Source organism: Pleurodeles waltl, chromosome 3_1 (genome assembly GCF_031143425.1).
Source record: "Pleurodeles waltl isolate 20211129_DDA chromosome 3_1, aPleWal1.hap1.20221129, whole genome shotgun sequence".
Lineage (NCBI taxonomy): Eukaryota > Metazoa > Chordata > Amphibia > Caudata > Salamandridae > Pleurodeles > Pleurodeles waltl.
The window spans coordinates 658416200-658434144 of record NC_090440.1 but is presented as its reverse complement, the minus strand read 5'-3'; positions in this window follow the sequence as shown (position 1 = coordinate 658434144).

The window sequence follows — 17945 nt, the reverse complement described above, 5'->3', positions numbered from 1 at the left end:
CAGCAGGAATCAATGGACCAAGATTCAATCAACAAGGCTATACACTGCAAAAATAATACTGAACATTTGACACAGACAGATAGTTGTCTTCACTAGTTACTGGTGCACATAATGAGCATTTAACTCAATCAAAAAACTAAAACACAGTACTTACACCCAAAACGCATGTATCCTGCAACACCGGGTGGGCTAATCCTCGCCTCCATGTACTTAATAGAATTGAACCTTTCCTTTGAGAATGCTAGGAAATTTTTAATTCTATGTCAAGACCCGGAAACGAGGATTATGCCAATTTAAAGCTTATCATCCACCAGAGCTGCAATGGAGGAGACTGGTTTGAAATTAAACCTCTTAAAGATTGAATCTGAAGACCAGTCTACAGCATTCAAGATGTTCTCAAAGCAGCCCTGAGAGCAAATGTTTTTGATACCATAGCCCCTCTTGTAGACTGAGCTCTGAACACCTTAGTGTCAATACCTGCCTCCTGCATGGCCCATCAAACCCACCTTGCAATAGTCGGGGAGAAAACCTACGCATGCAGTTTATAAAGGGCAATAAGTAACTGTCACTCTACATGGGGAGGGAGCTCCTTGGCCAAGGTCTCATACGCCTTCAGACAGCGAACCACACAACTTTGGAAAACCCAGGAAGGCCAGGTATGAAATGAGTTTGAAATTGCACTTCGAGACACAGGAAAAGAAACCTCATCTGAAGTGAATGTCCTTCTTCTAATGCCCAGGGCCAGGACATCCGAGACCCGTCAGCAAGACACCAAACACAACAGAGTAGCCATCTTTCCTGACAATTTTGTACAGGAAAGGTACTTGTTACAAGGCCAGGAAAGGAAAAGATGCAACACTGTTAACATCACAAAGAACCGAATATCTTGGGTCTGGAAGGAGAGACAACCTGATGCTTCTGAGAAGTTTACAAACCAAAGGATATTCTCCCACTGGCCTACTCACCACGTGGACATGTCCTGAGGAAATCACAGACCACAAGTTGTTGACCGGCCTATATGCCATCCCGTCTGCCATCAAAGAAGCCAAGTTCAGGGTGTGGACAACATCTGTCCCCACAGGATACAAATCCCATTGCTGACACCAAAATACCCATCAAGACCAAGCTGATCAGCAGCGTTTGATCGTACCGTACACCCAGGCTCCCGAGAAGAGGTCTGCAGAGCTTCAGAATGCCTTGGGACTTGCCACTGCAAGCTGTAATTCTTCACGCCATGAGCATGAGCGACCCATTGCTGATCAATGGTTGGGGACTCCCAGAGGGATCCTTGAGGAGATACTGACCTCGGGGTATGCGGATTGGAAAATCCCAAGAAAGTTCCATCAGAACCAAAAGCCAAACTTGCGACTTCCATATCAGGGTCTACCACCAGATCCGGAAGCTGTTGATGTGTCTGTGCTGTGAGTCTCATTATCATGCGAAAGGAGGAAAGACATAATCCGTCTCTCCTGACCAATCTTGGAGAAATGCATTGGTTGCTATCACCCCGGTATCCGGTCTCCCACTGCAGTACCAGGGAAGTTGATCACCCAGGTGGGGCCAAAAGAGGTCTATTGGGAAAAGCACCCAATGATCCGAGAGGGATTGGAATATTCCCTTAAGCAGTTTTCACATGCTCGTATCCTCGAGATGGCATGACTGCTGATCCCCAACTTGGTTGTCGGAGCCTGGGAAGTGTTCTGCCACCACAGACACATGGTGGTTGAGACAGTACTCCCAGAAACTCTTTGTAAGATCTAACAGACTTCTGGAACCCATGCCCTCCAGATGACTGATATAGCAGACTGCCACTATGTTGTCCATCTTCAAGAGCACACAGCATTGGGCGCGTTCGCTGGTCCAGCACTTCACCGCAAAGGAACCTGCCATCTGCTCTAGAGAGTCGATGTGCAGGTCTCACTCTGCAGAGGACAATTCGCCTCTGGTGGTGAACTGCCCACAATGTGTGCCCTAACCAGTCCCACTGGCGTAAGATTTTATCACCAGGTCCAGTTGCAAACCAATAATCATGCGCCCATTCCATGACTTCATGTGCGTGAGCTATCATCGCAGCTTGTCCATGGCCTTTTCTGAGAGGTTAACATGTTGGGAGTATGTGATGCTGCGTCGCAGGTGAGATGCCTTCAAGCGCTGTATTACCCTGAAGTGGACAGAATCAGGAAAAATGGCCTGAATGGAGGATGACAGGAAGACGACTACCCTGGCAATTTGTTAGAGAGATATGGGGGGTTTGGCTGAAGTCCTTCGTACTTCATGACGTATGTTTGCCATTTTTCTGTATGGAAGAATCTGGGTGATCTCCACCGAATTGATCACAAAACCCACAAAGGTAAGGGATCGGGAAGGAATAATGGCTGAATTTTCCTGGTTTGTGATGAAACCAAGAGACTGAAGAAGGTCTAATGCCATCTGCAGGTACACTGACAAAGTTTGTGGGTACTGATCCATGAGGGGTATGTCGTCCAAGTAAACACCACAGGGTGGATGATAGGCTGAAGGGAAGAGAGTTCAACTCAAAGGTCTGACCTCTCCATTAGCACTGCAGAAACTGATGATGTGGCATGAATATTGGGATTATCAGGTAAGCGTTCTTTGGGCCCAGATGTACCAGCCAATCATTGGGCATGAGGAGGTCTCGGAGGAGATGTATGATCTCCATCTCGAAATGGCAGAAAAACAGCCATTCGTTGAATTCCTGGAGCATGATCACTGGGCGTGTGTCCTCCGTCTAGTTTTTCCACAAGAAATGAATTTCTTAGTCCTACCATTTCCCTCTTCTGGAGGTCTGACCTCTACCAAGGGCTTAGGAGCAAGGGCAGCTGGCTGAGTGACCCTTGCCAGGGACAGCTCCAGTGAAAACTCGGAGTGTAAAGATACGCTTTATGGATGATTGTGTTTGTCTAGCAAACTGAAAGTAGAAACTAAATTCCCAAGCTCCTTTGAAAGGTTCACCAAAAGCCTGCCCTGCGCCACCTGTCCCACTTTTGAGGGCACTAGGTCCCCTAACTAGGGATCTATTATAATAAGCAGAGATCTGCACCTCTCAGAAGAGATGCAAAAACAACAGGAGATGGACAGAATGCAGAACAAATCAAGCGTTCTCCCCCAGTCATAGATCTGGGTTTAATCCATCAGTTTTTTTGCTTGCCATGCCATACCAGTTCAGACCCAGCCATAGGCAAATCAGTCTTGACACTGTTCCCCATGGGAAAAGTCTAGCCCAAACTGCCAGGCCAGGTTATCCCTGGACCATAAACAAGCATCCTGGGACCGGTTTCAGAGTATCACCCTTCATCAGCCAGGCTAGCTTGAATCTGGCAAGCACATGACCCACATCTGAGCATACCCTTCCCACTGGGGGCGACAAATGCAAAAACAACAGGAGATGGATGGAATGGAGAACAAATCAAACATTATCCCTCAATCACAAAGCTGGGATTAATCCATCAGTTTTTTTGCTTGCCATGTGATTCCTGTTCAGACCCAGTCATATGCAAATTAGTCTTGACCCTGTTCCCCCTGGGAACAGTCCAGCCTGAACTTCCAGGCCCTCCCTAGACCAAAAACAAGCATCCTGGGACCAGTTTCAGGGTATCACCCTTCATTAGCCAGACTAGGTTGAGCCTGGTGGCATAGAAAGCATGAGACCCATGTCTGGACATACCCTTCCCACTTGGGGCGACAAATGCAAAAACAACAGGAGATGGACAAAATGCAGAACAAATCAAACATTCTCCCCCAGTCACAGATCTGGGTTTAATTGGCAACAGAGTTATGACTGATTTGCATAGGGCTTGGTCCAAACTGGGGTGGCATGGTGAGCAAAAAAACAATGGATTAAACCAAGATCTGTGACTGGGGGACAGTGTTTGAAAAGTTTCAACACTCCATCCGTCATTCTTTTGTGTTGCTAAAGTTGCTCTAAGTGGGAAGGGTATGTATGCCCAGTGGTGGTCCCCTTGCTCAGTGTGCGCCTGGATTCAAGGTAGTCTGGCTGATGAAGGGTGATACTCTGAACCTGCTCACAGGATGCTTGTACCTGGTCCAGGGAGAACCTGGCCTGGTAGTTCGGGCTGAACTGTTCCCATGGGGAACAGAGTTAAAACTGATTTGCATATGGTTGGGTCAAAACTGGGGTGGCATGGTGAGCAAGGAAATTATGGATTAAACCCAGATCTGTGACTGGGGGAGAGTGTTTGAAAAGTTTCAACACTCCATCCATCATCCTGGTTTCTAACATGCTTGACCAGAAAAGTGGCCATTCTGGAGTCAATCTCGGGTGCAGCTGCGACTTTCCCATCCAATGAGGAATGGAGGTATTTTGCCCACTGGCGGTTGCAAAACTCTTGGTTTAGGGGCTTGCATAGCCTGCCTGCCACATCAGTGGCTACTTTCTCAGCAGCAACCAATTCGGCTGAGCAAGGATGCAGGAGCACCTCAGGATCCAGCATGTCTGACTCCGTACCATGGGTCTCGCCTGCGGGCGGGTCCGCCCCTGTAGGGATTTTATTCGGTCTACAGGACCAGTCATCGTCCGACTCTCCATCTGATCTTGTTGGGGATCCATCTGAGGCAGGGAAGGTGGACAGTCAAACATTGGTGCTTGTGGGTCCTCTGTGGGCTCAGGCATGGGAATAGGAGGCAGGGAATGGCCTAAGAAGGCCTTCTTTAGTCTGTTAAAAGCTTCAAGATCCACCCTGAGGGGTCTGCTGATGCTTGCGCAGGTTCTCTATAGTGTCCATGGGCAGCCTGGGAGGTCGGTGGGGTCAAAGGTCCAGGCAGTTCTTCCCTCTGAGATAGTGTCCGGCTCATCAACCTTGGCAAACGACAGGCAGTGTCAGAAGCAGCAAGGAATTGTAGACAGACGTGAGAAGTGGACATGGGTGGTACCAGGTACTATGAGTCTTGATTGTATGGAGTGTGACTAACATTGTTAGACTGTCAGGACACTGGGGTGGAAAAGTGTTTTCCCATCAAGGTCACCTGTAGGGTACAGGAGGTTGTCAAATGCTGTAATTTGTGTCTGCATATGTGTCTGGCTCACTCATGTGTAAATGTAGTACCATAGCATCTCTCTGCACAATGTTAACAGTTGTATGTATTCTACCTTGAATCTAGTAAGTGTGTTCCTACTTTGCAGACCAATGTGCATGTCACTGTGGACTGACATAGGTGACTGACAAGCCTACAGGTTTGTGACCCATGTAAGTGAAAGTTTTCAGGAATGGGTAGATCAGTACTGATCTGTGCCTGTATCATGGGATGTGTATATTTGGAAGCTACATTATAGGTATGTGATAAGGCTTTGCCAGGTAACACAAAGAACCAGTTTGTGTGCCTCCTGCCTTGTTGGTAGAGTGAAAAGACCCTAACTTCTGTGTCATGTAGTTTAGCATTGTTTTACACCGTAGCAGATATCCTGTTGCTACTCTCAGTCATGCTCTTTTTTTTTCTGTTAGCAGATCTTTTACTGATTGTGTGTAGTTGTAGTGTACAACCTATTTGGAATCTCTCCTGTTACAATCCAATTGTAATGAGTCTCCTGCTGACGGAGTCCACGTATGAGGTCCATAGCAATGGATGTACAATACAGAGGGATATGATCAGACTAAAGCTGACATGCATAACTATTGTACATGGTTGATAATTGAGACATACACAGGGCCTGCGTTTAAGTGTGAATTATTGTGGAAATAAAAAAAACATATGTGACTATTGATGAAAACCACACACAATAAATGATGAGAGGTTTAGTCATGGTGGATGACATCATCAGGGTAGCAGCTACAACATTTGGGAAGACAAGTCCAGTGTCCTTGCACCATAGCAAAATGGATATTGGTTACAGAACAGTCAACAGAGTGTATCTGTGGCACACAAGGGGAACAGTTCAGGAGAGGTTTTCTTCCTGGCAGTCAGTTTTGTCTTGGCATCTGCTCCTCCTCGATGTCTGGGTTGACGTCCATGTTTGCGGGGGGAGGTTTCATCAGCTACAGAGGGTGGAGTTTCAGAGGCATGTCCTTACCCTGGCAGTGCCTCCATTCCACTAGCAGCCGCAGATGTAGAAGGACCTGATGTATCATTGCTAGTGGAAGGGGCCAGGTGTTGGTTACAAAACCTACTGAGTGTGGTATTCAAGACTCTCAGCACCCCGAAATGGAAGTAAAGTGGGCATTTTGTGCCTACCACTGCTGCATGACTTCCTGGTGGTTGTCCCTCTGCAGCTTTTGGATTTCCCCCAACATAGTGATAACTTATCCATCTTGCCTTGGGAACTTTGGTAAGCTTCCAAGACTAGGGAGATGGCTTCTTGGTCATAAATGTCCCTTTGATACTGCATCATCTGTCCCACACCATCCCTCTCACACATCCTGCCTCCACATGCATGTGCCCCTGGCACAGTGTGTCCACTCCCAGTGGTGGCAGATCCATCATTGTCAGGGGTGGCAAGGTGAGACTGTACTGTGGGGCACATAATGAATGAAACATTCCTTGGGATGCACGGTGGGGGGGACAAATGGTTGCCTGTGATGTAGATGCAACAGGGCTGGGAGGAGTTGATGTGGGCAGGGTGAGGCTGACAGTTGTTGACTGACCAGGTGTCTCAGATGGGCCAGGTTCTTTGTCCGTGTCCAGACATCCAGGGGTGTTGACCTTACTGGGGCCTTCATCCAGAGGGGTAGTGGCAGTCTCTGGTATGCTCTCCACGTGACAATGGCAAAGTTACCTATAGAAGGATTGGAACACAGAGTTCAGGTTACAATGGGGGCATTGAAGCAGTTGTGTGAGATGCAGACAGTGCCTTAACATGATCCACAGCAATGATATTGACAGCTGATGCACTATGTAACTTGGTACAACATGAAACTCTGTAACTTCAATTCCATATACCATGTTTTATGCTGGTAAACTTTGTTGGTAGTGATTGTTTAGCTGATGGTATATGATATTGTCTGATAATTGACATGGGTGTTCACCTCTGTTACTTAGTGAACTGTCTGGCATGAGAGCTGGGACAAATAGGAACGGCACAATGCACATTGTTGTCCTTTCAAGATCAAATTATATGAGTTTGCAATGGACAGTGACCTGTATCAAGATGTACTGCATGTGCATCCACTCAGCCATCTGACTTTATAAACCAGGTGAGTATATTTCTAGCTTGGGATCTATGGTCTGTAGCCATTATACGTGGGCACTGAGCTATAGGTTTATTTTGCTTGGGATGTTAGTGTGAGTGAGCCATTGAATTGCTGTCATTGCCATGTACTTTTCTACACTAGATCAAGATGGGTTACATTGGATATTGGTTTGACATGCATGACAAGTAATATTTGGTGCAGTGTACTAGTGTTGAATATGTTGGGATATTGCATTCTGGGAGTTGTAGTGCTATAACTAACCAGTGCTTCACGTGCCATTTCCAAGGGATGTGAGGCTAGATGAGTCTAGTTGATATGTGGCATGCCAGGGAGGGGTATTAGGTGATTAGGAGAAAGTTGTATTGGGTGGTGAGTAAATTGGGGTGGATATAGGTGGCGAGGGAGCATACAGGACAAAACAACTGTGTGACATGAATGTTGTTGGTACTTACCAGACTCCACACTCCCAGGTATTCCTGTCAGTACCTCAGGATGCAGGATGTTCAAGAACTTCTCCTCCCAAGATGTGAACGTAGGGGGAGGACTTGGGGTCCACCGCCAGTCTTCAGTACCGCTGGTTGGTGCCTTGATGCCACGGAATGGACCTCCCCCTGAGGTTGTTCCACCTCTTCTTGATATCCTCCCTTGTGCGTGGAGAACTGCCTACCGAATTGACCCAGTCGACGATCCTTTGCCACAACTCCATTTTCCTGGCAATAGATGTTTGTTGGACCTGTGCTCCGACCAGGTGTGGCTCTACCCCTACAATTTCATCCACCAGGACCCTCAACTCCTCATCGGTGAAACATGGGTGTTATTGTGGGGACATGGTAGTGGTTGTGAAGATGGTGTGGTTTTGTGCAAAGTGAATGGATGCAGAAATAGGTAAATGGTGAGGTGTAGGTGATGGGATGTGAGGATGTGTGGGGTGTTGTGGATTGTGTGTGGTACTAATGTGTGTGTTTGGTATGTTGTGCAGGTGTGTGATGTGTGCATAGTGAAGTGTAAATGGGTGTCTATCCTTGCTATATTGAACTCTCTGGGATGTTGGTTGTCTGTGGCTGTGTGTTGCATTTTGATTGCAAAGGATTGCAGGTTGTCTTGGGGTGAGTTATATAGTGCAGTGAGTAGGTGTGTCAGGTGTGTGGATGTGTATCGGGTGTGGGGTATTCAAACTGTCCAATGTGGTGTGATGTTCTGACAGAAGTGAGTTGAGACTGCCGCGGTTCGCACTGCCAATGGTTTTCCGCCATGGAAGAACCGCTGTCATGATTTGTAGATCGTAATCTGATAGGAGGACTTTTTTCGGGCTGGTGGTGAGACCTCCTCTTTTCGTCCTCCAGAGTCCTGGCGGTTTTGGAAATTTGGCTGTTTTTTGGCAGACTTCACAATGTGTCTCTTAATTCGGCTGTTGGATTGCTACCATATCATGTTCTTTTAAATACTATGCTTTAGAAGTGGGATTGATTTTGGGTGCAAGAAGGAGAACAAAAACAATAAAAGAAACAGAAATGAACTGGAAGAGATCAACGTGGAAGATTGTTGTAAGCTGAAAATCATGGAACAATTTAGAAAGAAGAAAAGAGATTATGTAAGAGGTTTTGTAGTGCGGTGTGGTTTGTGATGATTAACAATCAGACAGAGGGAATGAGAATGCAAAGTGTAATTAATAAAATTGTGTCCTTAAGTTATAATCAATAGCCCACTAAATTAATTTATTGGGCCTTAGCCTGACTGCACTGAAAAATAGCTTTTAAAAGTTGCACTGTGCACGTTTTCCCTATTAGCACGCGTTACCAAATACTAATGAAAATGACACAAAGAAATCTTAGAGATTTTGTTGCTGCATTTTTTCACCCAAGCGCCGGGACGTCCCCCTTGCATACATTATGCCTGGCACAGTCATAATGTAGCGCAAGGGGTTACAAAGTGGTGCAAGACAAGCATTGCTCCACTTTGTAAATATGGCACGGCGTTTTTGGCCTTCCAACACCACATTAGTGTAAAAAATGACGCTAATGTGGCGTTGGAATGGCGTTAGGCCCACATAAATCTGGCCCTAAGTACCAAAGTTAAAAGGTTTGCGCTAGCACACTGTTAGCGTCACAGCCAAAGAAACTTTAATGGACATTTGACTTTTAAATTAAGCAAGGAGTATGCAGCCCAGGTTGGCTCTCGGGTAGGGTTATTCCCAGATAGCCTGATGGTGTTTGAATATTTAATTAATGACTTTATATCTGAAACAAAAAAGAGCGACATTATTTGATGTCCTGAGCATTTCTCTGGAGCGCTGCAAAGACGAAGTAGCTATAGTTGTTACCCCGTGTCATGGATGGGCAAACATCCTTGCCAGGCACTACGACAAGTTCTGATAATATGAAGAATGTGACTTATAAAGCTGGAGAAAAGGGATCAACGGAGCAAATAGGAGAGACAGTACAATCATCAATATAGCTTGTTTTGTATTTGGGGAAACGGAAGGCACAGAATCTAGCACAGCTCCTTTAACTACACAGGTGGTTGCGAATGTTTTCCTGTCTGGAGAACTAAAACAGAATCAAGATTTCAGTAACCAAATTTGTGGATAAGAAGGGCTCATGCACTAACCTTATTTTCAAATATGTGGGGCGGCTATATTTGGGGAGTAGCATATTTCATGGCGTGTAAGGTACTATCAAGAGATACGAGATGTGAGAATGTATCTCCGACCCAATAGTTGCAAATCCCAATAGTTGTTGTAGATGTTAAGCTCCACTGAGAACACGCCTTCTCCCAGATCCATACTAAAGTGCAATTTAGGAACTCATTTACATACTATACTGCTTTGGGGCACAGTTCAAGTAATCTTCAAATATATAACCTGTATGTGTCAGTTCATGTGTCATCAAATAAAGTACAGTTAGTGTATGTAAGGCCTTAGAGTTTCTTCAGGGCTGTGAAATAAAAAAAGGATATACCTATTTTGATGCTACCTGAAAAGTACAGATGATGTGCCAGCTATAACCCACCAGTAAAAAGCGCAACACGGAAAATAAAGCCCCATGGAGGATGTATTGGTCATGGGTCTGTGCATGGAGTGATTGCAAGGAAGATAACGTGTCCTGGGTACAAAACCTAAGAATAAGGAGCCCTAAAGTGATTTCACCTACAGTGTATAACAAAATGTACTGGATCAAATATGTGATGATAAGCCTAACGGGCAGTTACATTGTTAATCAGTTGGCAAACTTGCACTAATATAGCCTTAGAACCTGCCGTAGCGGGCTCTACCGGCTATTAAAGGCCTGCTCCCGCGTTAAATGCCCGAGCCGTGAACAAAGCAAACATTGGAATGTTGGCGCTGTGGGCTTTTACCGGCCAGTAAAAGCCTGCAGCACTCCATTGTTTTCAATGGAGCCCCCAGCATTCCAATGTTCTAATAATGGTTAATAGTACCACGAGTCATATATCTTTGAGTGGAAAGGGACATAGGTAAGATACAGGTCTTCAGTTCCCAGTGCTAGAAAGAAGCAGACTGGCAGCCTCGGTGGGAATTGATTGATTAAATTCCTCAGGAATTGAAGGGCATGCTCTGTCTAACACTGAGACCAACAAGAAGGCAGAAGACGAAGGGAGTCAAGGGAATGAAGCACACTGAGTAGCGTGCTGCAATCCTTCGAAATGATGTAAAAATGCACCTTAATACCTAGGAAATTTGTTGACTATAGTAAAGGCACGTGAGTTTAAGAAGCTACGCTCCACATTGCATGCACACCACAGGTCTGAAGAGTACACACGAGAGCTATTATTGAGCTAAGAGTCCATGAAAAACGTGCAAGCCAGCTGTGAGCCCGCGGATACCAGTGGGGCAGGTCAACAAGACAGAAAGAGACACAGTCATGACTGGTGTCCAGTGCAGAATGTTGTTACATAAATGAGCCATGACAAGGGTGATGGCAAAATACAAAATGGATAGATATGCTTTTACATATGGAATTGTAGGGTAGACCGATCAACAGTAATTAGAAAGTGTGATGGATTCCGGTCAGTTCCCAATAGAAGAGAGTTCCTCAGCTACTGAAAACACTGCAGGACCTCTGGCCGACCCCTTGACCTCACTAGAACCATAAATAGAGACTACTGCTATAGAAGTGAACCTATTGCACACTGTGCTCTCTAAAGTCATATTGAGAGTGAAAGCAACTGTGGCTAAAGCGGAGTAGCTGGAACCGGGCAAGGAAATAGAGTTTCTGAAAACACAAATAAAAGCTCTAATGAAGAAAATTACCCTCTTAGATATCAAGTCAGAGGACAGGAGTCCTGCTGTCAAAGCAATAGTGTGCAAGCCAGAGGAGGCTAGAGATAAGGTATGGGTGTGAAAATTCAGTCATTTCTTTTCTTTGGTAACAGGGCACACTGAGCTCCTTCTCAAAGACGTCTGGTGTCACATCAAGGCTGCTCAACCTCTAGGCACCAAGCAGTAATGCACCTATTCAGTTTGAAAACTCCATAGTATGATACAATCAGATTACACTGATCTGAAGAAGTCAAAATGGAGCTGTGTGAGATAAAGATGAAATGTATGCTGTTTCCACAGCATGACAGATGAGAAACCCTGTATTTTCACAAACTGAAAAAAGTCAGAGAGGGTGTGAATGTATGGAAGCAGAGTGGGGCCGGGGCAGCTTGTTCCTCAACAGGTGCCGATATGAGAGGAGAGAAACTAAGGCCCATATTTATACTTTTTTAGCGCTGCATTTACGTAATTTTTTGACGCAAAAGCGGCGCAAACATACAAAATACAGCTGTATTTTGTATGTTTGTGCCGCTTTTGCGTCAAAAAGCGGCGCAAATGCGGCATTAAAAAAGTATAAATATGGGCCTGAAAATGCAAGGGACTAATGGGCATACTTATGAGCCCCTAGCGCCACTTTGCGCCACATTAGCGTCAATATTTGTTATGTTAATGTGGTCCAACGAGGCCGAAATCCCTGTGTCATTTTTACAGAGTGGTGCAATGCATGTGTTGCGCCACTCTGTAACCTTTTGCTCTATATTATGCCTGCGCCTAATCATAATGTATGCAAAAGGGTGTTCCCCCATTGGGGAGGGGGTGAAAAAATGGTTCAAGGAAATCTATGAGATTTCCTTGAACCATTTTTTTATGGCACTTTTAAAGCCTGCACAGAGAAGGCATTAAAAGGGGTGTTCCATTATTTAGAATGGGCCTCATGCAAATGAGGGAACTCCCTCTTAAGATAGCACTTGTGCTGTCACCCACATGCGCTATCTGTATTACAGAAGGGGCTGCAAACACTTGTTCATCCCCTTCTGTAATCCTCGAGGGGCAGAAAAAACAGGTGTGCATGCCTGTTAAGACCCCATGGCTATGTATGATAAATGACATTCATGGATGTTTGCCAAGATCGAAACGGCATAAAAAAAATACACTAATTATCTGAAGCATACATTTTACACCATATTAAATGATCTGCTGATGAGTGCCTCACCTTGCAGTGCTGCTGCTGTTATCATGCTCTAGGAAATCTTACTTATGTCATTCTTCATTGCTGATAGACTTTGGAAAAAGTCTTGTGGTCCAGGATATGGGCATGCCAACTAAGAGTGAAATCACTACTAGCCAAAGAAGTCAAGGGAAACATTAGGGGAGTACTAAAAATTTACTGGAAGGAAAATGAATGTTCAATAGACGAACATATGTCGGAACAACGCATGCCTGAACAATGAGGTCGGAACAACTGCGTTGTTATCACTAATGCCTTTACCACGAATGCCTTAACAACGATTTTTCATTGTAAAGGCATTCCTGGTAAAGGCATTAGTGAACGGCAAGCATAGTTCCAGCATGCGTCCCTCCAGCCCCCCACCCTTAAAAATTACTGCAACCCCCCCACTCCTTCCCCTAAAACCATGCCAACCCCCCACCCTGCCCCTAAAATTACCGTGACCCTCCACCCCGCCCCTTAAACCTAAAACCATCCCAACCCCCCACCCCGCCCCTAAAACCTAAAACCACCCCAACCCCCAACCCAGCCCCTAAAATTACCCCGACCCCCACCCCACCCCTAAAACCTACAACCAACCCAACCCTCCACCCTGCCCCTAAAACTACCCCGACCCCCCACCCTGGCCCTAAAACCACCCCAACCCCACACCCCGCCCCTAAAACTACCCGACCTACCACTCCTGCCCCTAAAACCACCCCAACCTCACACCCACCCCTAAGATTATTGCAACCCCGCCCCTAAAATTATCGCAACCCCCACCCCTAAAACCACCCCAACCCCCACCCCTGCCCATAAAACCTAAAACCACCCCAACCCCCTCCCCTGAAACCTAAACCACCCCGACCACCCACCCCCAAAAACTAAAAATACCCCGACCCCGCCCCTAAAACTAAAAATACCCCGACTGCTCCACCCCCACCCCTAAAACTAAAAATGCTCGGATCCCCCTCCCCGTCCCTAAACCTAAACCACCCCATCCCTAAAACTAAAAATACCTCGACCCCCCAGCCCACCCCTAAAACTAAAAACACCCCAACCCCCTCACCCGCCCCTAAAACTAAACCACCTCTAAAACTATAAATACCCCGACCTCCTCCCCCTCTCCTTCCCCTCAACCACCGACCTCCCGAAACTAAAAATAACCCCGACCCGCCACCCCTCCCCTAAAACAAAAAATACCACGACTCCCTGCCCCTAAAACAGCCCCACTAACCTGAGTGATCACAGTGTCCTCCTCAGCCGACTCCCTTCTTCTAGGCCTTAACCACGCATGCGCATGGTTCAGCACATGCGTGGTTAAGGCACCAAACAAGGAAGTTGTGGTTAACAAAAGCGTTGTTCCACTTTTGTTGTCGACAACTTCGTTATTACGGAGTCGTGGTTAAGGTCTCTTTCCTCTATAGATATCATGGAAGGCTACAACATGGTAATCAGTGTCTATTCTGGTATGTCTCTAAAAAGTAGCTAGGATACAGGGTGAAGAGACAAGACATCTGAAACAAAACATTAACATAGGCATTGGATGTGAAGAGTAAGCTTTGAGAGAAAGATGTGGGGAAATTCAAATATTGGAAGTAGAAAAGTTAAATGAATGGTGAAGAACAGAGGTTAGGATGATGAAAATGGGAAAAAAGATCAATGCCTCAATAGTTCCGGGAGTATATACCCACAAAGGTATGACCAAGGCATTCTACTTCTGTACATCTGACCATTGAAATCTGCCTTGGGTGGATGATAACTATATTGCAAAATGGATCCTTGCCCAAGTTGTCAAGACAACACAGAGAAGTGTAGTAAATCCCTCCTACTAAACAAACATGAATGGTAGCAATAGGAACTTTGGAAAGAACAGAACCCCTGGGTAAGATTGTACTAATACTATGCTGATGTGTTCACACCATTCTTGTAGATGGTGTTCTTAACAACATATGCCAAGAGTTCTTTTCACATTTCACAAGACAAAGAAATAATGTTCTCTAGTTGAAGTAGACTTCAAAATTCTAGAGTATGGTGTAGTCATAAGACAAGAGAGTCAATGCAGTTGATGGATATGATAAGTCTGGCTTCAAGCCAGGTTCCAGCATTATTGTAATTTTCAGATGTCAAGAAGATGGCATTTGTAAAACGGAAGAAGATCTAAATTGGTATGCAGAGGCATCTCCTGACAAGTAGACAGTGTTTGATTCACCAGGATGGGAATTTGAGATCCAGCAGTAGAATATTAAGAATCGTGTTGCTAATCCATTGCATTAATGCATTAATTATAAATGAAACGTAATGTATTGGTAAAAGCCAGAACAAGTTAGTTACCTTCTCTAACAATATTTCTGGTGGATACTCTATCTAATAGCAGATTGCTCACCTTGTGACTATTACCCAGGTGTTAGACTGGGTCATGAAACTTCAAAGCAGCACTCCTGGGTGCCAGTATGTGGCACCATGTGGCTCTGTGCCAAGGTCCTTCTGCTCCAAAAGTGACGAGCAGTGCCTTAAAATCACCATTCATGCAAGCCTATGACAGTTGCTTTCCCAGGCTGTCTGCACCCTCAGATGCAGATCCTACTGGCAGATTGGCAGGACCAGTGAGCACCCCCTTAATTGGGACGTTTTTCAATGGAAACATTTCCAGTTCACAGAAAGAGGAGGCGTGATGGTCGGTAAGTAATCTGCAGTTAAATTGTAACTTAATATTCTGATGAATACCTCTAACTGCCAATTCCTCACATTATTAATAGATACCAAAGCAGTACCTCCGTAACCCTAGAAAAAGCTGACAGTCCACCCAATGTTGTTTGGTACCATACATTTAAAAACCTAGGGCCTGATTTAGATCTTGGCGGATGGGTTACTCTTTCACAAACATGATGGTTAGTCCATCCACCATATTACAATTTCCATAGGATATAATGTAATTGTAATACAGCAGACGGGATAACTGTAAAGTTTGTGACGGCGTAACTCAATCCGCCTTGTTTTAAATCAGGCCCTTAGTGTCCTGTCAGGATCCAAACAATGGAGTATCTCTTCCTCCTTGGGGGGATGAGGAGCAGCAAAGTATACCGGCAAGGCATTAGCCTACTCGGAATGAAAAGGAGTGACCACTTATGGCAGGAAGGTAGCTCCAGTCCTCAAAACCAGCTTATCTGGAAAGAATGATCCATAAGTTGGCTTGACAAAAAAGAGCCTGCAGCTCGATCACAAGCCTTGCCGATATTATAGAGATCAGAAGGACCATTTTCAACATCAGAAGCCGTAAGGGACAACTGTTCCCTACCTCAAAAGTGGTGCACATAAAAAAAGTGAGAACTAAGTTCAACCCCACTGTGGCATGACAAACTGTGTTGGAGGAAACAAGTGTTGCAAACCTTTCAAAAATCTCATCACAACAGGTGACGTAAATAAATAAGGCTGATCCAGCAGCTGCAAAAAAAGCCGAAAGAGCCTTTAACAATACCCAAAGCAAGTTTCTGCTGGGCCAGGGATAAAACAAACAGCAAAACGTCAGACAACTTGGCTTGTGGTAGGTCAGTTTGTCAGAAGTCACATCAAGTCACAAATTTGTTCCACTGACTGGGGTACACCAGTTTTAGTAGTGGGACTCCTTACAGCCATGATTTACATCAATGACATGAGAAGGAAGGTTGAAGGAGGTCAACTGGCGCCGCTCAATCTCTAAGCATAGAGAAGCAAATTCACCAGGCCCTGGTGCATTACCCTGTCCTGTTGCTGCAAGAGAAGATCTTCCTAAAGTAGCAGCTTGATTGGACAGCTGCTCATGCCCAGGAGATTCGGGTACCACACTTTCCTGGTCCCATCCGGTGCCACTAGGATGACTATGGCCTGGTCTTTCCTCAACTTATTTGGAATGAAGAGTAGGAGTAGCACCGGTGGGAAGGAACACAGGAGTCCCAAGATCTACTTCAGACAGAATGCATCTCAGAGAAAAAATCATATTGTTACCTCAAACGTGGAAAAGTTCTGACCCATCATGTTCTCAGAGGTGGTGAAAAAATCGGGCCAGGATACTCCACATTGATGGAAGAAGCCCTGCACCACCTCCAGATGTAATTGCCATTCATGATCTTCCAGGCAATGATGGCTGAGTTTGTATGCCCGACGTTTACAGTTGCCACCAGCTGGTTCACCACCAGAGAAATTCCCTCATGGTCCAGCCACTTCCAGAGACACCAAGCCTCCTGGCACAGGAACAAAGACCCCACCCTTCCTTGTTTGTTGCAGTACGCAAATGACGGTCTTATTGTCTGTGAGCACCTTCACCAGGCTTCCTCTGATGATGGACAGAAATCACCTATTCTATAAACTGAGATGCACTAATACGAGTTTGTAGCCCCCACTCTACCTATTAGGGGAGGAGTCTTTAGTCTGAGTAAGAATTAGCTTATTAGCAGCAATAGACGTCACTCAACATGAGGTGTTGGGTCTGCAAACCCGGATATGTCACAGTAAAAAAACTTCTGAGTTGATAATTTGTCTTTGCAGGGACCAATGCTTGTTTACAGAGAACAATGCTTATTGAAACTAATGTTTGCTTGAGACCAATGCTTGTTTGGGAACACATGCTGCACAAGCCTACAACGTCCCTATGACTCTAACTGTATGTGGCTCCCTATGACTCAGACTGGGTGTGGCTGGATGCAGTAGGTATTTAAACCACAACCGGGCTGAGTGAATTGCTTGCTGTAAAGGTCACCGGCTGCAGGTAAGGAATCTCTGTTCCTCTGATTTTGATCTTCACGTTCTGTTCTGTCCATCTTTGAGGCCGCTTCTGGAAGAAGGTGAGACCAAGGGAATTAACCTTTAAAAAGGTGGTAAAGCTCTGCACGATTTAGGAACATTTACTGCTAAAATGTGATACTGGCTGACTTCAAACTTGATAAGCAAATATTCCAGGATGCAATGCGTGTAAAAGCACACATCTTTGGGTTTTAAGGTCATTGGCATGTTTGGCACTTGTCGTGCTATAAAGCTTATTGTAGTTGCTTGCATTATACCACCGAAAGGAGTTTCTATTGAACAATTATTATAAAAACGATATAACTTGAATACGTTTATTATCACTGAGTTTAAAGTGGCATTATATTGTTGTTAGCGATACGATGTACTATGAATACAGTTATTATCGCTGAGTTCAAAGTGGCATTTGCATTATTTCAAATTGGTGCTGGTGATGCGGAACATTCTGTGTTTGGCACTTCAGCGAAGTTGAAGCTTATCTTTTCCATGCTCACAATTACGATGTGATGTAACATTGATA